Source organism: Nyctereutes procyonoides, unplaced genomic scaffold, assembly GCF_905146905.1.
Source record: "Nyctereutes procyonoides isolate TBG_1078 unplaced genomic scaffold, NYPRO_anot_genome, whole genome shotgun sequence".
NCBI classification, from domain to species: domain Eukaryota; kingdom Metazoa; phylum Chordata; class Mammalia; order Carnivora; family Canidae; genus Nyctereutes; species Nyctereutes procyonoides.
Window position 1 is genome coordinate 15,742,145 of NW_026575040.1, and position 13,886 is coordinate 15,756,030.

A 13,886-nucleotide genomic window follows, 5' to 3' on the forward strand; every position below is an offset into this window, starting at 1 on the left:
GCAAAGGGCCTTTGTATGGCTGTCGAAATCATTGCTTGGAGTAAACAGAAGATTAAATTCTAAGAGTGGAAGCATTTGGGTTAAAAAAAATCTAAGTTGAAATAAATCTTTGTCCATCTCCCCAGGGAAATTTGTCATCACAAAGTCTGAGACATGTGAGGATACAAGTAGGAATTCGTGTCCGAGGAATCTTCAAAGTTTGGCTAGGGTGAGGATGGGAGGTGAGGCATATTGCTCATTCCCAGGGCTAATTAAGGAAATCGAACCTAATAGCACAAGTTTGTCTTGGGTAGGGTGAGGAGCTGTGAGATGCACATTTAAAATAGGTACTTTAGTACAAAATTCTATTTCAGATCCTACTGAAGAGCCTGGGAGAAGGGGGAGGGGATTTGCATGCCATTTACAGCGTTTTAAGACTGGTATTATGAAGAAGAGGAGGGAAGGAGCACTTTCCAGAAATCTTGAAAAGTGCATCAGAGTCTATTGTACAGAACCCAAAGCAAACAGAGACTCTGGGAGGGGGCACATCCGATTCTGAGGCTTAGGGAGTTGTTGGGAAAACTGTATAAAATACACATAAGTCAATTATACCCATGTGCAAACCAAATGGAAATCTCTTTCATGCAATAGCCATTCATCGCCTCCGCAGAGCCCACCACCGACCACCTTTCTGCTTGGAGAGTTCGCAATAGCCTCTTTTCCCACAAGCTGGACCACACACGGCTACAGATTTTGTAATAATTTATGCTAATTTCCCTCCATAAATCCACAATTCGCTTCAGTGGCACCCGAGCTGCTGAGGGAGTAAAAAGGAGACAGAGGGGTGACAAATACAATATTGATTTTGATTCCTTCTGTTGTCAAGCAGGTGTATGTGTGCGTGAACGGTGGGCTGGGGTTAGGGAGCGGGGGTGCTCGGAGAGGAAAACCATCCTGAGCCGGGCCAGCCCCTCTGTCCACACTCCAGAGAGTAACGTGCCCTGGTTTGTTAATATTTACCAAACACCGATGGGAGGTGGAGGGAAAGTACCCGGCAGCTTCCGAAGGTTTCCTAGGCGCCAAAAACAATACCCGTCTTCCCGACTTGGAAAGCGAACTCCCGGCTGCCTGGAGCGTTTGGGGGCTAAACTTAGTTTGGCTCTTCTCTTCCTCCACTCTCCCTCAAGAGTCGTTCCCTCCTTCTTGTGTTCTCCACCCCTGTCTCTCTCTCCTCCTTTCTTACCGCACTCCTGGCCCTCACTTCTCTTGCCCTATCCATCCCCTTTCCATTTTCTCTACCAAACGGGCTAGGAAATGCGCAGGTGGGGGAAAGTCTTCTGGCGAGCGCAGTAGGGATGGTAGGTTTTAGGGCCTCCTCCCACCCGCCCCACCTTTCCAGGCCGCCTCCCTAGTTTGCCCAAGTTCTCCACGCACTCTGGGAACCCGCGCTAACTCACCGCGCCGCTTTGTCCCTCCCATCAGTCATTCTTCACCAAATCTGCACTTTGGTGGCGTGAAACGACTTAGCTTTCCTTTCAAAAGGATTTTGTTCCCGGGGTATTCAGCGGTAAAACAACCTCCCTCGGCCTGTCAGCTGTCAATTTTTAAAAATTGTCGTTCTGAGTGTCCTGGAGACTGTCCTTAGAATCTGTGAGCTTCCACCGCCAGCACCTTCACCTGGCACAGCCCAGCCCTAGTGTTCTAGATCTGGGGACCCCAGAGGGAACCCACTTAGTGAGGTGACTTGGCTGGGGCCATGGGACATGGTCTTGCGGGTTCTAGGGCGGAAGAGATCTTTACCCAGTTGGGAGGTGCAGTGGGGAAACCTACCGGCCATGACTTTTCCACGACTGCCCTGGGAGTCTGAGCCAGCACTGCCTGGCCACATCCACCGAATCTGATGGAAAATCAAAATGCCCAAGGAAAAGAGGTGGAGGAGGGGACACACTTTGTGCTCCAGTGCCAACCCGGAGTGGAAGGACTTGCCCTCTCTCTCTCTCAACCCGCAGTGGGAGGACCCTCCCTAGTTCTTAATAAGGGCCTCTACCCCCTCCCAGCACCCCCCCCCCAACTAGGAAGCGGAAGGAACACACGGATTTTTCCAAATAGTAGGATGTCAGCCAGGGAACTTTGGAGCTATGTATTACATTGGTTGGTGACTGGCTCCCGGAGGCTTAGACCTTAACTCATAACAAGGAGGTTGAAAATAAACTTTTGATGAGGAGTCCATTTCTTAAAATCAGTTCTTTCCCTTCTGCCATTCTTGCTTGGGTTCTAAGAAAGGCGAGAATCTCCACCTCCTGCCCACCCTTTACTCCCATCCACACTGGGAGGCTCAAATTCAGAGGTGTCCCATCCTTATTCCCCACCGCTTGGCTGTGGACAGGGCCTCTGGCTATGACTGGTGGCACCTGGAATTAAAATCTGTTTTCCCTGGGGTTGGGAGAAAGGAAGTGGCAACACCACACACATTTTAGAAGTATTTCCAAAGTAGCAGCTGCAGTTTGGAGAGTATAGAAGGCTTAGTTTTCCCTCCACCTCAAGCACAAAACAAACAGTTGCCAGCATTAGGTGCCGGTCCTCCTTGACCTCCATCCCCAAGAAGTGCCAACCCCCACCCAGAGTGAGCAGGCAATTTCAATGCCTGTGAAAACAACTCTTGCCCTGCTGGTCACGATGCCTTCTCTTTGGAATCAGTTTGCTAAATACCATTTGGTCTTTGCTTGCTCCGAGGTTTTAAGTCTTTAAAGCCAGAGTTTCTAAATCCAATCCCTCCTTTGCACAAACAATTGCATAGCTTTAAATTGGGCATTACCAAACCTACAAATGTATTTGTTTAGAAAGTTATTTGCAAAACGTTGGTGGAAGGATTTTTGTTGTTACTGCTAAACCCTCCCCATAAGTTTTGCTCTGCACTGTGTGAAATAGAAGAAGCAGTTCAAATCTATTATTATTATTGGAGGAAATATTGCTAAAGCCACCTTGGTATTGAAGGGATTAACTTGCCTTTCTCCCAGCCCCTAACTCTGGGGTTAAGACAGCAGTAGATCAACTGTATAATGTGTGCACTGTTCGCTCATTTGTACAAGCAGAACAAAGGTTGGACTAAGCCAAATTGCATTGCACTTGTGAACCGAGTCCTGATGTGAAGTATCTTTTACAGCGGGGGGAATGAGAACAATTTCGTGTATGTCTAAAAGGGAATAACAAAGCCACTTTCTCGAGCATCTCAAAGTGAAGTAGCGAGGCGTGACATTCCCAGGGTGAGGAGGGACAAAAGCAGGGTCAGGGGGATGAAAAAGAGAATCAAACAGCCACTTTCACATGTCTGCCCTCAACTGCTGCACCTCTCCATAATAGGAAACAAATGTTGTAAAAGGGGGGATTGCTCCCATTCATTCAAAATAGCAAATGATAGCTAAACAACATTGTCAAAACTGAATCAACTTCTGTGCAGTACCACCCAGAAAAAGGTATTGTGTTTTGTTTAATAGCGGGGTGGAGCAAAGGGTCTTTTTTTTTTTTAAGGGGGAAAGGGGGAGAAAAATCACCCTATACTTTTCATATTAATTTTCTTTGTTAGGAATTACTTGTTTGCTCAGATATGGGGAGGGGACACCAGTATTTCTGGCTAGGCACTCTTAAAATGTTGTTTTTGTTTTTGGGGGGAGGAATTTTAGGAAAGCAGAAACATGAAGGCGATGTTTAACTTTGTAAAGTGTTTTAAAGCTTCCAATAGTAGGAGAACTTTATCCTCCTTTGCATGCGTTATCCAGAAAAAAAAATAAGATCTTGTTTGCAGTAGAATATGAATCCTGTGTAGGAGACTAAATACACTTTACTCATAAATTTGAGAGAAATCGATCCTGGGGGGAACTACAAAATATCTGAAATGAAGAATATTTTGCATCCATAATATTTTTTGGTGCATTTTCCTGTTAATTTGTTTTGAAACCAGATAACCTGTAGGTCTCCAGCCTTAAAACCCCGCGCTTCTGCTTTGTTTGTTCAGGCTGACAAGGAGGAGAGCTTAACCCTGTGGATGTGTGCAGTATGTGTTTTCTTAATGGCAGAAGCAGATTTCGCTGAAGACTACAACAGCCTTTAGATAATAATAATTCTCTGTGTTCCGGGGGGAGGTTAAAACTTTTGATTTCTGTCTCTATCTCCATCCTCCCCCCTTCTCTGTTCTGTCTCTCTGTTCTCTTTCTCTCTCTCTCTCTCTCTCTCTCTCTCCCTTTCCCTCTCTCTCTGTCTCTCTGTCTCTCTGTTTGGGCTTTTTGTTTTTTGTCTCCATGCATCCCCCGCTGAGCTGCCACCCACAAAGCGGGTTTGAGAAAGAAAGAAAGAAAAGAAAGAAAGCGGCTGATCCCTTACTGGCCTCCCCCAGTTAGGAATGGCTAAGAGGCGGGGCTTGCACCGCTGCAGACGCTCGCGGCCCCGGGGCAGCCGGGTCTTTCCGCTCAGGCGGGTCTCACCTGGACAAGAGCTTTGCTTCGCGGGTCCAGCGCGGGGTGCCGACCCCCAGCCGCACACCCTCTTCCTCAGCACTGCCCCTACTTCGGGTACTCCGTTTGCTCACTCTTGGCGGGTAGCTGTGTACTGCAAGATGTAGGGGAAACCAGATTGCCCCGAGGGCTTACCGACACCCCAGAAATAGATCTACCATCCTCTGCATTCCTCTATTTCGCTTTCTCTTTCCCTCTTTCCTCTCCCTCTCTACCCTCATCTCTTCTTTCAGAAACTCTGGTTTTAATTTCCACAGTAGTATGGACACCAGATTTTTAGGTCCGCAAACTAGCTGCCTTCTCAGCAATGCAGTGTCCAGGATCCGCAGTGCATTTCCTGCCCATGTACCCAGCCGGCCCACTCTAAAAAAGAAAGAAAGGGACGGAGGAAAGAAACAGAAAACTCAAACATCCCCGCCCCCATCAGCCACACACCTTAGCTGTGTAGTGGTAGGCCGTGGTAAGTGGGTGGCTCAGGAGAGTGGGATAAAACATTAAGTCGACTATTCATAGATAGCATTGGTGCAGTTCTTAGACACTGGCACTTGAAATTGCAGTTGGCATTATTCACTACCTACCCCAACAACAGCGACGCTAGCAAGAAGTCTTCACTTCTCTGTCATTTATTTAATATTTTTTATTAGAAAAGAACTTTGGAAATATATATTTTTATAGAAATGTTTATACATGTAAATATTACATCTGCACTGCAGTTTTTCTCTTAAGTTCTTCTCCGTGTCTCTCTCTCTCTCTCTCTCTCTCTTTGGTAAATCCAGAACTACGGAGCACTTACTAATTCCCAAAAGGGTGATCCAGCAGGTGATTTTCTTTGGAGTGATAACCATTTGTTTATGGGACAATCGCGATTTGATTGGTGGAGCAGAAAGTTTCCCTTAACTGAGGTAGGCGTCCTTTTCTTACCCGCCAGCAGTAAAGAAAACCTTTCACCTCTCACTTCACACACTCTCCCTAAAACAGTTTGAATCCATAGTCTTTGACTGGATTACCGGGTTACCAGGATTTTGGGGAGGTTACTGATCTTTCGGTTCCATCTGTTCATCCTCTTCTTCTTTATTTTTCTTTAATTGCAAAAAACAAAGAACCCCACCCCCCAAAAATACATACAAACAGGGTAAAATAGGTGAACCATACATAGCGATTCAGATCCTTCCCTGTTCCCACATCCCACGTCCTTTGGCCCTTTTCAAAAGGACTGAGGGAGCTGGCGCCCCAGATCTTCGGTAATTATTAGCTACTTAGGGTTTCGCGTCCGGATCCCCGCGACCTGTTGATGACTCCCAATCACTGAGCGCGGAGCTCTGCTTCGAAGTTGGTTATGTAAACTGCTTGTGTATTTCACATTATCATCCCGCTGACTGGAGGCAATGTAGATTTTCTAAAGATCTAATGAATAAACAACCAGCAACTGCTGGCGGTGTAATTTACATTGTTAATGCCTACATGTGTATAATAAATATGCATTTGTATGTCTTCAAATAAACTCTTTTTAGTTTCTAACCTGTGGTGATTTTTTTTCCCCTAAAAGAAGGAGGGTGGGGGCGGAGGGGGGGGTGGAAATCTCGCCTTTCCAAGGAATGAGAGTTTATTTCACTTGCGTGACTCTGGTGAGAGTGGGTCTGCCGTCAAGCCCAGATGTAGAGTCCGCAGCCCGATTCTGCTGCCCCTCCTACCCGAGGAGGGATGCTCGGCCGGGATAAGCCCCCCCCCCACCTCCCGCCCCCCCCCCCCCCGGGTTCGCGAAGAAAGGGAGGATGCACCCAGGAACTCCGCGGCGCGGGCTTGGGGACCGCGGCGCTCCACGCAGAAGCGGATCCGGGAGAGAGGACAGCGGCCGCAGGATCTCGGTGTTCTCCCCGGAGCCATCGCCCCTCCTCAACTTAGAAGTGCCGGTTACTTCTCCAAGATCGCAATTTGGGTTGGGAGAGTTGGGACCACCCCTGGGAAAAGTTTTCCCGGGGAATTTCCCGACCACGCGCCTCCGCAAACAGCATTTCGGACCAGCCCGGGGGACCGCAGGCGGGGAAGAGTAGACCCTAGACTCTGCCCCATCAGCCAGCTCCTGCGGGCGGGCCACCTCGCGGAGGGCGGCAGCTACACGGGTGCTCCTGGGAGCCAAGGCCTCCGGAGCCGCGGGGTCTGGACCCAGCGTAGCTGCTGTTTTCAGAAGCGGAACGTCCTTTCTGCGCGTCCCACGCCGCTTATTTCAGGCTGGGCACCAACGTTTGATATCTCTCCCCTCCAACCAGGTGCCACTTTCTTAGCGCGCTCGGAGGCAAATGTCTCATCTTTTCCCGTCCTGGATCTGGAATACATTATTTTAATTAAGTCTATGGCGATTTACTTTCCTCTGAGATCTATTCCACGGTGCAATTAGGAACGTATTGGTGCTAGCTCATATGAATATTCAGGAGCGTGTCAATTAATTAGCAGACAGAGGAATCTCATTATGGTGCTCAAAACCCTTTTAGTGTTAAGCAGAATTAAGGGGGTATTTGGCAATGCGCTGGATTAGTGAATATTTTACTGTGCACTCATTTAACTTCATTATCATAGCACTTACACTACTCTCTGATTTTATTAATTAAATTGCTCATTAATTTGTCCAAAAAGGATAAAAGTTTTAATGTGCCACCCAATAACTTGGAAAGTAAACTTTCGCCCTGCTTGGTCTTCGCTCCCAGCCAGAAGAGGACAGATGGCTGCTTGCAAAAGCCGGAGATGCGGGCGCGGTTCCTCCCTCCCTCCGCCCTGCAGCTTCGGGAAGCGCAGGCGCTCTGGCTCCGCGAACTCGGGTAGCAGGATGCAAGGGCCGAGACCGCCGAACAGCCTCCAAGGACCGACCTGGAAATCTGAATTCTTCCTGCAGGGAGTCGGTGGGGGGGGGGAGCCTCTCGCTCGTTCGCGGGAGTGCAGCTGACTGGGAGTGGAGAGATTTGACCAGGGATGCTGCAGTGCCCGGGACATTACGGTCAGCGCGCCTAGGAGCCTCCGCCTCCAGGCCCTGAGGCTCTCTGTTTACCAAAGGCGTGAGCGAAATGCTCCTGGTGGGGTCAGCATCCGCAGCATTCCAAGGGCTTGCTGAGTGCAGCACCCAGACCCCCCCCCCCTCAGGCTTTGCCTGAGCACCCTGCCCTCGACCTCAGGCATCATCCAGGTTGGTGTCCACGTGCCGCTCACACCTACCTGCACCTCCCCCACCCTATCCCCAAAGGTTAGAAAGACAAATATTAAAATTACTTGCACAAAGGGAACTGCTAAAGAGATCCCAAATTAATATGCATGTAAAATTAATTAGTTGCATTTCGTGACATCAAAATAAGTACCTGGGAAACAGAACACCTTCTGGGCATTGGGAACATATGCTAGAATTAGAGTTAATTGACTAATTACATAAATTAGGCATTAATTTTGCAACACATCAAGTATAAAAGATATCTCAATTAATTGTGCATAAATTACCAGGTGAAACGGGGCGGCAGTCCGGCTAGGATCACGGTTCTCCGACCCCCCCCCCTTCTCTTTTAGGGCCCAAAAGCCAGTTGGCGTTCTGGGCACCCAGGTCGAGACAGGCTGGCCCGCAAAGAAACGTGGAGATCTGCATAGGGAGTCGCCGCTGCGCAGACTGATGACCTGGGGCAGTTGTTAATGCGAAGGAAACTCCTCTACTCATTAAAATCAATTACATGCAGTTAGATTGATCAGCTTTTGTTGGAAAGGAGATAAGCCGACCCCTTTCCTAACCGCCCCCCCCCACCTGCACCGCACGGGCCCCTTTAGCTGGTTCCGTAAGCGATCTGGGGCTCTGGCTGAGCAGGTCTCCAAGTCCTGGTTCTCAGTTTCCCTCGCTGAGGAGGTTACTTTTTCTGGATTTGACGTAGGCTCTGAGCCATTTCGATCCATCTGGACCCTGGCCTGAGCGTGCTGGGCGCCTGGTTTCTCTTGGTCTACATCCTCCCTGGCTTGCCACCACTCTTTCCCCAGGAATCCAACTTGGAGGGAGTGATGCCAAGCGATTTGAAGTGGGTGTAAGTGGGTGTAAAATCTTGGTAAATAACCCATATGTTCCCCCAGAGGACTGGTTTGTCGGAGCCCCCAGTACCGCCTCCCCCCACCCCACGCTCAGTGGTTTATATGATTTCTCTAGTTTCTTGTGGATGAAAGAATGGATATAGCATGGATGTTCAGTTTAAATTTTAAATTTCTGGGCTCTCTTTGCAAAATAAATAAATAAATAAATAAATAAATAAATAAATAAATAAATAATTTCTGGGCTCTCTTCTCCAAAGAAAGTTCCAGGAGACATACTAGTAGTTTTCCCTCAACAGATCACCAAATGTAACATTTGTTTTGCCTTTCCAACAGTTTGTCAGTGAAATATTAATGGTGTTGGCAGCGACTTTATCCTATATTCTCTACATGTTTTAAATGAAAGAAGCAAGTGTTTCAAAATAAAAGAGTTATTTGGGCAGTGAATAAAGTCTTGCTACTTCAAAATCTTTGTAAAACCACAGCAAAACTCATGTGCATTGCTCATATAAATTACCACCAATTACAGCACAGTTTGGTTCTGTTGATCTAGTGGAATGTTACTAATGGAGGGACAGATTTCTCAGCCACTTCTGGAGCTGTCATCGTGTGCCTTATAAAAGTAACTCCTTCAAGATTCCCAAGTTGTAATCATTTTCTTCTTTTTGCCAAAGCAAACATAGGAGAATGAAAGAAGTCCTGAGAAACCCTTTATCGTTTGATGGTACACATCTTCATCAAGGTGCTTCTGTGACATTTGTTATGTAGAATCCTGAGTGCTTATGGGCTAAAGAAACAGATGAATTCCAGAGTTCACTGAGACATTCATTTTGATGTAGAGGTTTCTCTTCGGGAGCCAGATGCTGAAGGTACTTGAGGGAGATGCTGACAAGTGGATAATTGTCAGCAGAACTAAAACAGACACTTTGTTTACAGTCGAGCATGATTAATTGAGAGTAAATAAAACAGCACTCTTTATAAAATCACCCTCCAAGTTCAAAAAAGCCTGTATGTCTCTAGAAATAAAAGAAGTAGAGTTAGACAAGAGCTAGTTTTACCAGACCCTTGAAGCAGCAGCTGGCAGTGGTGTGGATTTGAAATAGATGTCCCTTATTGCTTTGCAGCTGGTTTGCTTTTTTTTTTTAAATTTTTTGCTAAATGTATAGAGCTGGATTAGAAACATTTTTCTCCTAATTAGCTGAATTTAATTTTTCTTATTAAAGGATTGTTCTTCCTCTCCCCCTTCATTCTCCCTTTAAAATGTGAAACTCCATGTGAAATAATTTTCAAAATGAGCCAGACTTGATAAACCCAAACTGATGTTGTCAAACAAGGCTATAAAATACCATTGTGATACTTCAACTTACAAGAGAAAATCTTGTGGCTTTAATATATTGCAGAGGCCAGACTCTAAGACACATCTTATGATTGTCCAACACAGTAAGTTTTAATGAAAAAGGAAATATGTTTTCTTTCAAAGCACAGTGTACTTGTGTACACAATATATATAAATACGGATATATTGCCTCTGTTCTGCTAGACCAGAAGGTGAACAGGCCAACAACCTTCCTAACAAATTTTGCTAATCATGTTTGTGACATGCTGATTAATTGCCTTGGGTAGATACCTTGGATAGATTGATTTATAGCAGTCTATAAATGGACATTCTTTGTATTGTAATATGCCCAGTGAAGTTCAAAACAATGGGCTTATAGCAGTCAGAAATAATTTTAGATCACTGCCAATTCAATTAAATTCAGTACCTGTTATCCTCTTGTATGCATGGACAAATCAGGACTTTATGCGGGCTCCTGGGAAAGAGCTTTCCCTTGAGATTGTTAAGAACTGTCTCTAGGAGCTTCTGGGACAAAAGCAACAGCAGAGTCTGTGGCATGGAAGTAAAAGAGAGAGAGAGAGAAGAAGAAGAAAAGGAAGAGGAGGAGAAGAGAGAACACTCTCTCTCTATGTGAGCCCTGGACTTTTTGTGAACTAAACTAATACTTTTTCTTTTCCCTTAAGCCTGTTTGAGCTAAGTTTTAAAGGGGTCATATTAATATCCTTTTCTTATTGTCATAAGACTCAGAGCAGCTTTCATGCGGAAAATCTTGCCTATTCTTTCTGCTTCTCCTCACTAGCAGGAACCACTCAAATTGGTCCTTGGTCCTTTTTTCTTAGTAGAGAGAGAGAGAGAGAGCATGATGCAATAAGGAATGGAGGGAGAAGAAGGGCAGATGAAGAGGGAGAGAATCCTAAGCAGGCTCCACACCCAGCAGGGAGCCCATAGTGGGGCTGGATCTTACAACCCTGAGATCCTGAGATCATGACCTGAGCTGAGCCACCCAGGTGCCTTCCATTTGGGAAGTTCTTGGGCTTTGGGGCCCAAGGAACTTCATTTCCTTCTCTGGTGCACACTTGTGGAGATACTTATCAAAGCTTCTAGAGCCTGCCAGTCTTAGGATAAGGAGCTAAAGTAACATCTCCGTCAGCATAATCCCTAAGCCTTTAAGAAATCTTAGAAGTTAGGCAGCTTCCCTCCCAACCTCCCTCCATTCCTTCTTTCCTTCCTTTTATTCCTCCTTCCTTTTCTTCCTTCCATAAGCATTTCTGAGGACTAATTCAGCCCTAGGCTATTAATTAGCAAAGCACAGCTCTGATAAATTCATTTCAAGACTTTAAATTTCAATTGGTGAAAGAAAATACATACTCAAGAATAGACACCAACTTTTTAGGATTTGGTTTCTCCATATTGGAAGCTCTTCATGATATCAAAATCTTTAAAGAAATACATTCTGTCATTTGACCCTCAGTAACTCATCAGAGAATGGAATCTATGAATAGAATGCCTACTAGCTATTGAGTGCTTGATGTTAGGGCAGCAATTCTGAAAGTATAGTTCTGGAACTGTGAGGTTCTCTGAGAACCTTACATAGGTTCTGTGAGATTCCGTGAGATTCAGATCATCTTCATATTAATACTAAGACATTATTTACCTCTTCCACTCTTAATCATTCACTAGTATACAGTGGAGTTTCCCAGGCATCATGGCATGTGCTTTTGGAAACAGATTGAATATAGAAACAAACATGAGAATCTAGTTGTCCTCTATTAGCCAGACATTAAATAGATTTGCAAAAATATGAAAGAATGATACTATTCTGATTAGTTTTTTCTTTTAGCAAATATAGTTATTTTCATAAAAATTCATATAAACATGTAATGGCTTTATTATATTATAATGAATGAATGGATATTTAAAATTTTTCTCCTTTTTAATTTCCAATATGGTACATATCTAGAAATATGACTCTGATAAACAAGTGCCTTTAGGATAGGCTCTGCTATCACTCTTGTTTTAGAGATAAGGAAACAAAGCATGGGAGACAATTTAGGAGAACTCCATATTCCATAGGACCTTCAGGCTCTTAGCTTGCCAGTTTGAGACTTGACTTTTGTTTTATAGTTAAAATTGAAATGTTCCTGTTCATAGTTGAAAGTGCTAACCCAGAGAGGTTAGAGGATTTTCCTAAGCTCACATGACTAGTGACGAGCTAGAGTGTTAAGAGGTTCTTCCCACTTAGAGCTACTGGCCACTATAGCCACTATTCTCCATTCAGCGGTGTTTTAAGAAGCTGGTTCTTTTTTTTTTTTTAAGATTTTATTTATTTATTCATGAGAGAGAGAGAGAGAGAGAGAGGCACAGACACAGGCAGAGGGAGAAGCAGGCTCCATTCCAAGAAGGGAGTCTGAGGTGGGACTCGATCCCAGGTGCCAGAACCACACCCTGGCCTGAAGGCAGTGCTAAACTGCTGAGCCACCCAGGCAGCCCAGGAAGCTGGTTCTTGATGGAAGAAAGCCTTCATTTGTAGTATTTGCCGATTTCTATAGTGTAGGTGCTTGTACCATGGCTGATTTCAAGCATAACTTCACATCTTAGAAAGGGATAAGCACCACTGGCTTTTGTTAACTGTGTAAAAGCTAGCTCTAGTATACGACTGACTCCACCCTATCTCCCATATAATTTTTCTCTTTATCTTCAAAATTGTTTCTAGGTCACCTCAAAGAACTCATGATCTGGTGGAAAATTCTCTGATCTTGGACTCAAAAGACCTGAGTTAAACTCTCAACTCTGCTACTTACGCAGGGTAAATTTGGGCAAATGACTTTATCTTTCAGACTCAGTTTCTACTTGTAAAAGAGGAACAATAATTATCTGCCCTGCCTATTTCACTTTGTGTGTGTGTGTGTGTGTGTGTGTGTGTGCACATGTGTGTGCAGGAAATGCATTCATTTATAGGAAATCACTTTGTGAAACATACCATGATATGCAAATATGAGACACGATGACTGTACTAGGCCAGAGGTCTTCTCTAAAACATCTTTCCTGGGTTCTTCATCACTGGTCAGAATAGGTGATTTTCTTTTTATAACCCCATAATATTTTGTCCATACTTGTATTTCACCACCCAAGTACCATTTCATAATTGCTCTTAATTCTGTCACCAAAACTGTAGAATATGATAGCCAAATTCTCAGAATCGGCTGAGACAGCCAATTCACAGCAGTGCTATCTAATAGAATTATAATGTAAGCTACGTATGTAATTTTGAATGTTCTTGTAGCATATTCTAAAAGACAAAAGAGACTTAATTCAGTAATATATTTTATTTGAATCCAGTTTATTTTGAAATATTATCATTTCTACATGTAACCAATATTAAAATTACTAATGTATTGTTTTACATTCTTTTTTTTTTAAAGATTTTATTTATTTATTCATGAGAGACATAGAAGGAGAGAGGCAGAGATTTAGGCCTCGTAGAAGCAGGCTTCATGCAGGGAGCCTGATGTGGGACTCGATTCAGAACCCCAGGATCATGCCCCAAGCCGAAGGCAGTCGCTCAACCACTGTGCCACCCAGGTGTCCTACATTCTTTCTTCACACTAAGTTTTTGAAATCTGAAGTGTATTTTACACTTCCAACATGTCTCAATTCAGACTAACCACATTAAAGGTGCTCAGTGCCCATGAGTGGTTAGTGGCTACCATACTGAGCAGCACAGCTTTAGTGTCAGCCTCCCTGGGTTCAAATTTTACCTTTGCCATTTACTAACTGGGCAGTTTATTTGGCCTCTCTGTTTATCAGTTTCCTCTTTGTGAAATGGAATTAATGATGCAGTCCACATCATAGGATTGTTGAAAGAATTAAATAAGTTAACACATGCAAATAGTATTTTGTATAAAACATACATACCATGAATGTTAAATATAATGGTTTTATTTTTAGATTGTAAGATTTCTAAAAATAAAACTGTGTTTTACTTATATTCTTGTTTTCTAGAACCTAAAACTATA